The sequence below is a fragment of the Xiphophorus couchianus genome, chromosome 15 (assembly GCF_001444195.1).
Source record: "Xiphophorus couchianus chromosome 15, X_couchianus-1.0, whole genome shotgun sequence".
Classification (NCBI taxonomy): domain Eukaryota; kingdom Metazoa; phylum Chordata; class Actinopteri; order Cyprinodontiformes; family Poeciliidae; genus Xiphophorus; species Xiphophorus couchianus.
Window position 1 is genome coordinate 2,434,351 of NC_040242.1, and position 12,743 is coordinate 2,447,093.

The window sequence follows — 12,743 nt, forward strand, 5'->3', positions numbered from 1 at the left end:
GTTGTATATTTTTCAAACCTTTTGATTTAGAATAGGAGATTAATCAGTCCCTTTCCATGTCTTTGTTCTGGACATTTCATGAATCATTACCTTCGAAATATCTTCAGGACTGTGTCAACATGAAAAAATGTAAACTTCACACCAGCGGCTGCTGAGAAGAAGAAGAAGAGCATGATGAATGAGAGGAACGTCGACTATTTGAAGCCACTTGACTCTTTCTCTCCTTGCACTCGTGCAGCTGTCAACGACAACTGCTCTTCAACTTGGTAAACACACACACACAAACACCGTCCCTGTGTGCAGCATGCAAGCTGAGCCTCCGACCCTAATAAAGGGGCCATTTAGTGTGAGTGGAGTCCGGCCCTACTGGGACAACTGGTGTGATGTAACTGGAGGGGAAAACACACCACTGTCCAAAACCCATTTCTAAATGTTAAGTTTTAGCAGCTTGTGTTTTTGTTCCTCACTTTAGTATTTATAATTAAAAGTAGATATAACACTTTCGAATTATTTATATATCTAGTCAATTACTAGCCAATTAAGTTGTTTTTTGGTTTTTGACCATAACTAAAAACTCTAAATACTTCAGACTTCTTCTAAAACGTTTATTTCTGCCTATTTTAACAATTCAAACACCAAATATACATTTATACAGATGAATAAGACCAGTAGAAACTGTGTTAGCGCTACAGCTTTAGTTAACATCTGCAATCTCCACACTTGGAGCTATAGCCAATCAGCATCAAGGAAAACTAATGCTGGTTCTGGATTGGCTGCATTGGCAACACCAGCCAATAGCGTGTCAAGCAGCATATTTAAACTTCTATTGCTGTATTTTATTTTAAATTTTTTAGAAATGCAAAAAAAAAAAAAGAAAACAGGCCAATTTTCAACCAATAATTGGTCTTGTTATAACAACTAATTTAACTGGACTATATCGTCCCAGAAGTTATTGTGATAAATGATATTATTTTGTATGTGATTTTCAAGCAACATAAAAATAATGACAATAATACAATTTCTGAGTATCAAATGTCAAAAAATCTGATAGAAAATCATTCAGAAATTTTGTGATTGATATTGAAAAAAACATTTTCAAAAAAAATTTCCCAAAAGTTTCTATTGATCTCAATTTCTGAGTTCTCTACTAGCAAAATTTTGACTTTTCAAACTCAGAAATTTCCAAATTTTTCAACTTTTTCATATTTTTTCTAGAATTTTTTTTCACTTTTCGAATTCAAATGTTCCTCTTTTTTTCTTTTTTTTCCTGGTCAGAAATGTACTTCTCTTTTTTCTACCTAGAATGACGCTAATTGTATAAATGCTCTTAGATATTGTTTTTACGTTTACATCTCGTCCTTTACTGTCCATGTTTTTTTTCCTGTTTCTTGTTTGAAAGTTATTGGGGGAAAATTTATGGAGAATATGAGGCGGGAAAACAGAAACCCTGCAATTTTGACCTACTTCAAAATAAGAGCATGAAAAAAAATGGTATGATTTATGAAAAAAAAAGTTAAATGTTTGTTTCTGGAGTGTATGTAAATATCTGTTTTCAATTGTCTTTAGTAATTTTTAGTTTTTTTCTGCATTTTAATGCAGATTAAAGAAAAAAGCAAAAGATTCTCATCATTATGTGGTATTGCAATTTACATGTGTTACTTTTCCTGGGAAAAATTAAGATTTCAAAAATTGTATTGGTTTCATTCACTAATTGGAAGCAAAATGAAAAAAGGAGGAAGAAGTTGAACAAAAGCCGCTCCATATGTTCTGTTTCTCAGCGGCGCGGAGACAGCTGTAGATTAATTTCAACCTCTGACTCTGGCGACGACAGACATGAAAAGGGTGGAGTGCTCCTGTTCCTTTTGTTGTTAATACTCACAAACACTCATGTATTTAATTTTCCGTTTCTCACTGGAGCATTTAACCCAAAAAGAAAGAGGTTTACAAAGACGCGAGCGTTAATTCAGACTGAGAAGGCGTGACGCTGTGCTAATTGAGTGAAACAGAGCTGAGGTCAGGGACAAGAGCCTCCTTTCAATCAGGCTGCTATTGATTCAGTGCTTTAATAACTCGTTAGCATCATTATCTATTAATCACAACAGATAATGCACAGGGCTACACAGTGGTGCAGTTGGTAGAGCTGTTGCCTTGCAGCCTGGGGTCTTTCTGCACGGAGTTTGCATGTTCTCCGTGTGATGGGTTCTCTCCGGGTTCTCCGGCTTCCTCCCACAGTCCAAACTGTCAGGTTAATTGGTCTCTCCAAATTCTCCCTAGGTGTGAGTGTTGGTTGTGTGTCCTGTCTGTCTCTGTGTTGCCCTGCGACAGACTGGCGACCTGTCCAGGGTGACCCCGCCTCTCATCCAGAACATCACCAGCACCTCCCGACCCCACTGGGGACGATGGGGTTAGAAAATGGATGGATGGATGGATATAATATAATTTTATATTTTATATTCATGGTCATTTATCAGCTAGCAAATCTGAGAAACTGTAGTCATTCACAGTTTAAATGTGTGCAGTTTCAATTAATTGTATTCCCAGTGTATTTGCTCATGTTTCACTTCTTTTATTAATTTAAAAGGAAAAAATTGACATTTATTAGGATGAGCACTTCACACCTTCATACAGTGTGCAGGATTTAGCCATGTACATGTAATGTCCTGCAGTTTTTGGCAAGTTAATTGTATGAATAAGGCTAACACTTTAAATATAAGGTTGTGAAATTACAAAATAATTAATAAAAAGTTGTAAGAATAAGTGGAAAGCTCTAATTTACTTACTGATTTCATTACAAGCTAAAAAATGGTTCCACCACCTGAGAGAGGAAACTAACCTTCTTTCTGTTTGGGGTCCTATAATCCCCTCTGGTTACATTTCTTATAGATAATGTTGAGCTCATTCAAAATTACAAAGAAAATATGGGAATATTAAACCTTGTTTTCACAAAATAACACAAAATAGAATTTTCTATTCATTTGGCTCAAAACCTGACGAAACAAACAAACAAACAGTAAGTAGTTTTTGTAAGTAATAGCGAGGACAGAAACTATCAGAAAAAAAATGCCATGTGATTAGTAATTACTCAATTTACAATCTGAATTTATGTAGTCAAAATTAATCGTCAATATTCAGCAAAGAAGCCAGAAGATTTCGTACCTCAGAGGTGCAGAAACTGGCATTATTGCCTTTCTTCTTTGCAAAACAGCACAAGCTCAGTGAGACTGGATGGAAAATAAAATACATTTTCTGTTGCCTAGAAACGTTATCGATCAATCTTCGCAATTCCAACTCCTGACTCGCCAGCAGGGGGCGCGTCTGAGTGAGATGGTTTTATGCCTGAACCGGGGCTGTACGGTTGTAACCAATAGAAAAATTAAACTGCAGTGGCAACTGTTCAACCCAAGTGGGCAGCACTGAGACAGATTTAGGTCAAATATTGCAGAAGACATGAAAATGTCAACATTTGCACAGAAATATAAAGATAACATCTTTAGAGACCAAATTTTACAGTTTATCTGCAAAAAAGGCAATTAATCTTTGATTCATATTCATGTGACCATTTTAACAGGTAGACTGATTGTACCAGATGAACGTCCGTGTTGGATTCAGTTGTTTGCACTGGATTTTGTTTTAGGGGTATAGTAGTAAAAGGGGGCTGAATAAATACGACAGTTTTCAGATTTTATTTGGAAAAGAAAAGTAATTTTGCTCTTGTTGATGCATTAAAAACACTTAAGTTTGAAGCTGTAATTGACCAACTGTGAAAAATTAAACCCAAGCGGTTGAAAATATTTCGTCCACATAGTTTTGTTGTTTTTTTTTTAAATCTCATATTTCGGCTGTTTTCCTGGCCTTTATTGATTTATTTATTTTTTTTGCGCTTTCTCTTCGGCACCTGCTGGACAGAAAGTCCAAATGCTAAACGCGAATCGCTTTCTGAAACAACGGAAGCCGGACTGCCTGCTTCTCCTCTACCTTTTTGAGAACAGCTGCAAAAACATCCGAAGGTTAAATGAACCATTTGTTGAAGGAATGTCCAAACAGGAACACAAAGAGAAGAAATGCAAAGAATGAAAGGACTTTTATCATTGTTGATTTCATTTAGATGTCCTTGTCTTTTTTATAGCCATCACTTCCTGCTGCGCTGATGAACCGCCAACAAAACGATCAATAAATTCATTTTTACCTCATCAAACTCTCTCTGCTTCCGTCTTCCCCTCGGAAGTCCTGAAAACCCCGCGCAGGAATGCGAAGCCCGCTAATTCCTCTGAGCTGCAGAACCGCTTGCTGCCGCATTCACCGCACATTAACAACTCATTCAGCTGATTCCTGACACTAAAACTGCTGAGTGGCCGCCAGCTGTGCAAACGGATTCTTCTCAATGAGAAAACCGTCTTTCTGGGGAAACTTACAGTTTTAATTTAGAGCTGCGTTACGATCCAGCTGTTAAATCTCTATGGCAACAGCATGTCGGAGTAACTCTGCTACAGTTCTGATTTTTTGGGTGTTTTTTGGGTTCAGATAATTGGTTTTAGATGCTACTGCTACTGTAAATGTAAACGAAAGTTATTTTGATTTCGCGTAATTTTCGGATGTGAACTAACTGAAAAACTTTCACTCAAAACCCAAGTCATCAAGAAGAGATGTAATATTTAGAAAAGATCATCTTTGAAGTTAGAAACGTCTTCACTTTAATGTTGGTGTCGGTTCCATTACAAATGTGCAAAAAATCTTTGTCTATATTCTTCTAATGTTGAAAAAAGCAAAACAATTTCACAATTGCAATGTTTCAATTAAATAAGAACTGAAGTTTGTTAATGTGATAAATCATAACAGGAAACACCATCATCCTCCTACCACTTCCTGTCGTCTTCTTCGTCTTTTCCGTCAGGAGTAACGGCCAGTTGTTGAAGTGTTTCCTGTTATTCATCGTCTGTCAGCCATCAGACAAGATATCAGCGTCTTGTTGAGGTGGTGGAGTCACAGCAGCTGTATGCAGGAAATTAGCTGCAGATTCAATTCACAACTTTTAGTGAACTGTGAACAAAAAGCAAATAGCAAATCTGCAATGTTGGGAGGCTCTGGTGGGGGAAAAAATCCTCCAACTACTTTCTGACTTCTTCTCATTTCACCAGTACCTGCTGTTCCTTTCCAGTTTTGTGAAATATATTTCAACATGGCTGATAAAATAGAAAATAAAATAAAAAATCGTGGCCACGATTTAATTATGGGAAGAACTTACTGAATTTGTGGGCACAACTTGAAGCTGCAGTATGTGACTAATAAAAAATAACTTATTTGTTAAAACTGTTACTATAGTTTATGAGACAGATAATCTGTGAAAAGACTGATCTCCTTCCAGAGATACAATCTGAAGAAATACACCCCAACCAATCAGAGCCAGGAGGCGGGTCTTAGCGCTATCAATCAATCTGCCAGCGCTAAGACAAGCCTCCTGGCTCTGATTGGTTGTTTCTAGTTAACGCTGGGAAAATTCAGAGGAGCTCTTTTCTTTCACAGGTCATTTGTCTTGTACCATTAGAGCTTCAACAAATGTTAATAAAAAAAAAAGTTACATACTGCAGCTTTAATATCTTATGCAAACAATTTTATAAGAAGTCATGCAAACGGATTGTCAATGAATGAGTTTATTTTCGTAATGTCATTTTTCACAGTTCTACGGTTAATGGAAACCCGGCTACATTCAGTCGTTTTGGAGCAGGAATCCATCTAAAGGTTTCAGGATAGTAACCTCTGGGAATGGACTCTGCATCCCTCAGTTCTGGATGTTCCCGTCGCCATCTGGCAGCTTTTTCCGCCAGAAACATTCCTCCAAAAAGCAGCCACAAGTTCAGGCATGCTCTGCACTGATCTCTGTGAAAGTGGAAACATCAATAATCAAATTGCAACATTTTTGCACCACTGTAGGGACGGTGAGAAGGAAACTGTAGACAAATTGTCCAAATTTAAATAGATGGTTTGTTTTTGTTGTGCATTTCTTACACTCATCCTTTTTCCCCACTTTCTCTATTTGGTCAGATCATTTCTTTTTCTCATCCTCCGTCGTTTCGGCTGTGATCGCTGCAGTCTGAACAGATCCCAGCTAAGTGAAGTTCTCGGATTTCCTCGCCGTTGACGGCTGTTTATAGGAGAGATGGAGCGGAACAGCTCCAAGACAAAAGCGAGTGAATCCCCCGGCTCTGTTCTGCAGCATTCCCCGCATTTCTACAAATGCTTGTGACAATTTGGAGGGCAAGAAGAAAGACGCAGGGCTTTCACCTTTTAACCTTCCCATTATTACGCTTTTGTTCACCTTAAAACACAAATTGCAAGCAATTCAAGGTAGAAAAATAATGTTTTGGTTTTGTGTTTCACTCGTTTTTGTTTCGTTTTCACCGTTTCTGTTTTGGCTGCAGATGGAAGCATTGGAGTCTTTCAGGATGCAGTTTGCACGGTTTCTCCATGCATGTGTGGGTCCTCTCTGGGTACTCCATCTTCCAACGACAGGCCTGCTAATTTGTCTGTTCCAGTTGCGAATGATTCTGTGTGTCTCTGTTGCCCTGCAGCAGACTAGCAGCCTGTCTCCACACTGCAAAAACATAAAATCTTACCAAGTAATTTAAGTCTAGTTTCTAGTGCAAATATCTTAGTATACTTGAAATAAAATCAAACTAACTTATAAGTAACTTTTCAGCAAGATATAGGAGCTTGTTTTAAGTAATTAATGTCTAGTTATTGATGAAAAAGTAACATATACACTGGCAGATTACTTTATTTAAAACATAGGAAAATGTCTAGTTATAACTTAAATGACCTGCCAGTGGAACTAATACATTTTCACCAATTTTAAAGAATTATGTACTTAAAACAAATAACTTATTAGTTAAATTTTGTCTTATTTGAAGATATTTGCACCAGAGACTTGGTAAGATTGTTTTTGTTTTGCAGTGTAGTTAGGTTATCCTGTGTACTGACATAGACTTAAGCTGCTGGAGGAAATCATTTTCCACTTGTCCTCACTCTTTCCTTATTTGCTGTTGTTTCCACTTTATTTTTGTCTCTGGGTTTTCACTAAATCAAAGCGACACCAGTCTTGGCATCTTGTTCTGCGGTGACACCTTCTTAGAGGGGGTTGTTGGCTGAGCTACTGCTGTCAACAACTTAACGTTATTCTTCTGGAGGTGATACACTTGGCCTTGCCTTTCAGTGTTTAACCTTCTCCTGGTAAAAGCTGTGATTCAGGCTGTTTTCACACCTCATAGTCCAGTCCAGTCCAGGGGGCCAGAATTGCAACATCTTCTCCGTCTTCCAAAGACACGGCTGGTAATTTGTCTCTTTCAGTTGCCCTTAGGAAGGGTTCTGTGTACCAAGTAATTTAGGTCTGGTTGCCACATTTGTTACGTTTTCAGCTGCTGCAGTTCTCTTTCTCATTTCACTTTGTGAAATGAACCAAACCCTTTGAAAAACCTGTTTCCCTCCTCGCCCTGTGGGGGCGCTGCAATAACAACCACAGAAGGAAGCAACATCAAAACCTCTAAAGAAGACACTGAGCACAACTTCCTACTTCTCAAAATGTAAACAAAAATGGAGTAGACTCAGATTTTAGCGCTTTTAGGATTCCTCTTTTGTCTCTGGTAAAAAACCCACAAACCATTTCTTCCACTAGCATTAAACTTAGACATTTGCTTGGGTTGTATTTACCCAGAATGCCATGCGCCTTTTGCTTTTAGCGCAGTGTCTGGTCTGCCTGGCGTTCACATCAGCATCCCTCCGATTTTTCACAATTCTACGATCATGGAAATTCACTCAAAACCAACAGAGTCTCGCACTTTTCCATGCTGCACAATTGGGAAATTATAGCAAATTTTCTGCAAAAATGGTCGAAAACATGGAGTTTCAGTGATGCTAACGTCCACCTGCAGGTGGCAGCACTTCCTACTTCTACTACTCTGCTGTTTGTAGCTTTAATAATGTCAATTTATAATCTGTGATAGATATGGCGATTAACAAAAAATCTAATTTACTATTATATAGAAGCACAAATATTGGAAAATTACTTGCAAATATTTCTAAATTAGCATCACAAAATAAATTAGAAATCCTGGAAGGACTGAATAATGTGAAAAGATGTTCAATGTTATTTAATTTTAATAACATTTTCTTTAAGAAGACGTAACTGGCTCTGGAGAACATTCATGATCTTGACAATGGAAATGATTTTGAGTTTGATTTAATGTTTTCATCTATATTTTCTAGGTTTTTAACTTTTGTTCTGCTTATTTATTTTGTTCACATTCAGAACATGTGTTGGAAAACATGACATTTAATTGTAATAGTAGCCTTGCATGTCAGTTTATTTATGTTATGGAGATTTTACGAGACATCAGAATGACATTATCTAATCAATGTGTTGTTATTTCTTATTTCTTCCCACACTTTATAACATAACAGCTAACACGTCAACATCTGTGTGCATTTCTCATAAAACTGTACTTTTCCTGGATCCGTCTAACACAAGCATTTTATTTTATTTCGCCTTACGGAGAGCCAAGCTAACCAAATGTCAGAATCATTCAGCCTTTTTCAGCGTCAGTAAATCAGACGGCAACAGAAAACCCCGCTACATCAACAACCTCAGTTATGGGAATCATTAAGAAGGTCTTTAAAAGTGTCGATCAGCTTGTCATGGACCAAGCGAACTGAGAACCACGTCTGCTGGAGGCACAGCTGCGGTTCTTGTTATCCTGCGTCCGGCTGCCAAACTGTCAGCTGGACGGTTAAACAAATCCTGCTGCTGAACTCCCACCGACGGAGCTTTGTTTAGATCACACATGATTTCCATTGATTTAAAGTAGACAAGTGAAAACTGTAATGTGGGCTGAACCATGAACAGTGTGGTGGTTCTTTGCCAAGCTCCAGATTCAAAAGATTCACTTGAGTTTAATGAATCTTTCTGATTCTATGAGGTTCTTTTCAAGTTCAAGGAGAGTTTTAGTATTTATGTGCTGCTGCTTCAACAAAACAAAGCAAGAAAACATGTTAAAGATGCATCTGCTTGATTCTGTTGCACATTTTAGCAAAAAACAAAAGAAAAGAAAATTCTTTGTAAGTTCCTTGGTGAAGATGAAGGTTAAAGAGTTTGCTTTCTGAAGGAGGGGTTATAAGGAGTAAGCACAAACAGTCAGTAGCTGCGTTTCCATTACACATGTGAGCAAAACTTTACGCTGTCAAAAAAAAACAAAATTTCAAAGTTGTGGTGTTTCCATTAAATAAAAACACAATTAAAATCACACTTTCATAAGTTTGTTCATGTGATAAGACATTAAAAAACATGTTGCGTCATCATTCTCCAACTACTTCCTGTCATCTTCTTCTTTGTGGTTTCCACCAGTAGTAACAGCCGGTTGCTGATCATGTGACTCTAGTGGTATGAAGGAAGTGTTTCTACTGCAGTTTTGCAAAATACACCAATTTCGAAATGGTTAAAAACAATCCAACCTCATCCTAGTGCCAAAGCTTTTAGTAGAAACACAAGAGTTTTTTTCTAAATTGGTTTCTATTAAGCAATTAATTTTTTAAAATGTCAAATTGTGTAATTATATGGTTAAAGGAAAAGCAGTTACTGTCCTGCCTGTAATAGAGAGTGGTCAGATTTTATTAGGTTGCAACGGTTTTCCTGGTTTTGTACTCTCCGCTACGTTTGCTTGTATTTTTTAAGCTACAATATTCAACACAGTATTTTTAAAAATCTGAATATTCACTGGTGTGAACTGTATGTGTATGTTTAGCTTAATTTACTCAGTTATAGTTACTTTAGTACCATTTGGGGAAAAAATGCTTTTAGGAGTACTTTAATTATGCTGTACTTTTTACTTTTGCTTGAGTAATTTTATTATGAAGTAATAAAATCGCTGCTCTTACGTAAAGAACAAGCTTGTTTTAACCAAAACGTCACCAGACACACACCTCCAGTTTTGTTAAAGTTTTTATTGAAAATAAACTGATTTTTTTTTAACATTTGGGCTGTTTTTAGAAGCCGTAGAAATCCAAATGTAAGTAAAAGACATGATTCTGAATCTCAAACTTTCCTCTCATGTTGCTGGATTTCTACCAGTGGTCCTCTGATCTGACCCTTTCGACCACAGTCGGCCCCCAGTCCGAGTTAAAAATACCTGAAACAAAAGAACCCGGAGCGCTTTAAAGCCCCGTTTTTACTGGACTTTGCTTCCTTCTTTTCAACATGGCCGTAGATCAACCGGCCTTCGTTCGCCACCAATCACTCTTCATCCCCTCCTGTCTCCGTCTCTCACACACCTGTTGCTTCTCCATTAGGAACACACACAGACAGAGAAACCCCGAGGCCCGGCGCTGCTTGCTAACACTCGTTTAGGAAATGTGGAGGAGGAAGGGCGCCTCCTCTCAGGTTACCTGTCCAGGTAAGGTGTTTGTTTAGCGTTACCTCCCAGCAGGCCGGACATCCAGCCTGACACACACACGCACACCCACACACACATGCACAGCACTCTGAGTGTTGAGACTTTGTTGACGTTTGAGAGTTGATACCTATTATGGAAACCCTCAAGATCTCCTCCATGTTTTCTCAGTCTTACCAACCAGCAGCAAAGACAGACTTCATAGTAATTTGTTTAAAACGTACGAATTGAGTCAAATTTTGTTGCAAGGCTGGAAATAAAATGTAATAATAAAAAAGTCCAGCAGATTATGGGAGATGATTAGGGTCACTGAAAAAAAACTTTAATAATTCTGACTTTAAACTCAGAATTCTGAATTTTTATGCAAAATTCTGACTTCAATCTCAGAACTTTGACTTTTTTTTTTTCAGAAAAAATCTGAAAATCTCAGAATTTAAACTATTTTTCTCAGAATTCTCCCTTTAATTCCAGAATTCTGAAATTCACCTAAGAATTATGACTATTTTTTAAAAGTCTCACTTTGTTCAAAGAATTCTGAATTTAATTTGATTTAATTTAATATCAGAATTGTGACTTTTTTCCTCAGAATTTTCACTTTGTTGTCAGAATTCAGAGCTTTTTCACAAAATTCTGACTTTTTTTTTAAAGCGGAATCCTGATTTCTTTTTTCTCAAATGTTTCAAGTCGAAGTTATAGCCAGAAATAATATCTATCTACTTTTTGAGATAAGATGCATCCATTGTTCGTTAGACAGAAACAATTCGTCCCTGCTTCTGAGACCTTCAGGCGACAGAAAATAGAGATTATTTTTGGAAATATAGTTTTGTGGAGTAGCTGTGACCAATCAGTATCTCACCAGGGTTTCTAACAAAAATAACTATCAGTTCAAGAAAACACAAACAAGAAAACTTCAACATAAAGTGTGAATCATGCAAACACACACTCATGAAAACACAGCAGGAATTATTTTAATCGACCCAACAGGTGGATTAAATTACAGAGTCCCAATCAATGGACATACTGTAATATTCCCAGATACAGTTATATTAAACATAATGGCTGTGATTACTTTTTGTAATATCTCTGAAGTGAGATAAGCTGTGGTTAAGTTGTAAATTGGATTAAGATGATATTTGTTGTGAGTCGGGTCAATTTAAAGGAACAGAACTGAATTAAACTTTGATTATTTGAGCCAAACTGTTACATTACAAGCATAAAATGGAAGTCAGATGGAATTAGATGGTAGATTTATTTAATCATTTAGTTTGTTTTGCCTGTTGTTTTTCCCAGAGTAAGTGTAGTTTTGACCAGAGCAAACTGAATTATTTGGAATGAAAACAAAAGAAGTCTTGTTTAGAAGTCTAATTAGTTTGTAAGAACATGAAGTTTATGTAACTTTCCTTCCCTCTGAAGCGGTTTTAAACTCTTCAGCATTCCTCTGCAGTTTAATGCTCTGCAGGAGGTTTGTGTGGCTCCTCAGAGCCGTGACAAAACAAACCGAAAGCCCGCTCAAAGAAACCCGACACTTTCTGCAGCAGATGACGAGCAGCGAGTATATTTAGCAGAAAGATTTGTTTCTCTATGATGTACATCTTCTTCTTTTAGCTCAGTGTGATGCAAAATACTTTCCTTATTTTCACCCAAAACAGAACTAATGAAGATTTAAACGTTTTTAAAGATTAAACACGTTTTATACCTGATGTATTTTATTTAAGACGCATATCTTTATGACGTAAAAGAAAAGGAGGATTATAAATCTAAAAATTGTCGTGTTACACTTTTTCAATCCAAAAACACAAAATCTTATCAAGTATTTTGGTCTCGTTTCAGTGCAAATATCTTAGTTCACCGGAAATAAGACAAAACTAACTTACAAATATCTTCTCAGCAAGAAAGGGGAGCTTGTTTTAAGTCAATAATACTTCAATATCGAAAAACAGTTCAACTAATAGATTATTTCACCTTTAACATAAGAATAATTTGTTGTTATAAGTCAAATAATCTTCCAGTGGAAGTAGTACTTTTTAATTTCAAGTGTACGAAGACAATTGCACTAGAAACTACCAAAATTACTTGGTAAGATTTTGCGTTTTTGCAGTGAAAAAGTGGAACGAGACATTATTTTTCCATATTATAAGTTATAATTTGGGAAAAATATTTTGTTCTGCTGGCAGTTTATTTTACTTGGAAAGTTTTTTCATTGATATTAAGGAACTATTGACTCAAAACAAGATTTATTTCTGGCTGAAAAGTTATTTGAAAGTTAGTTTTGTCTTATTTTAAGTGTACTAAGATATTTGACTATAAACT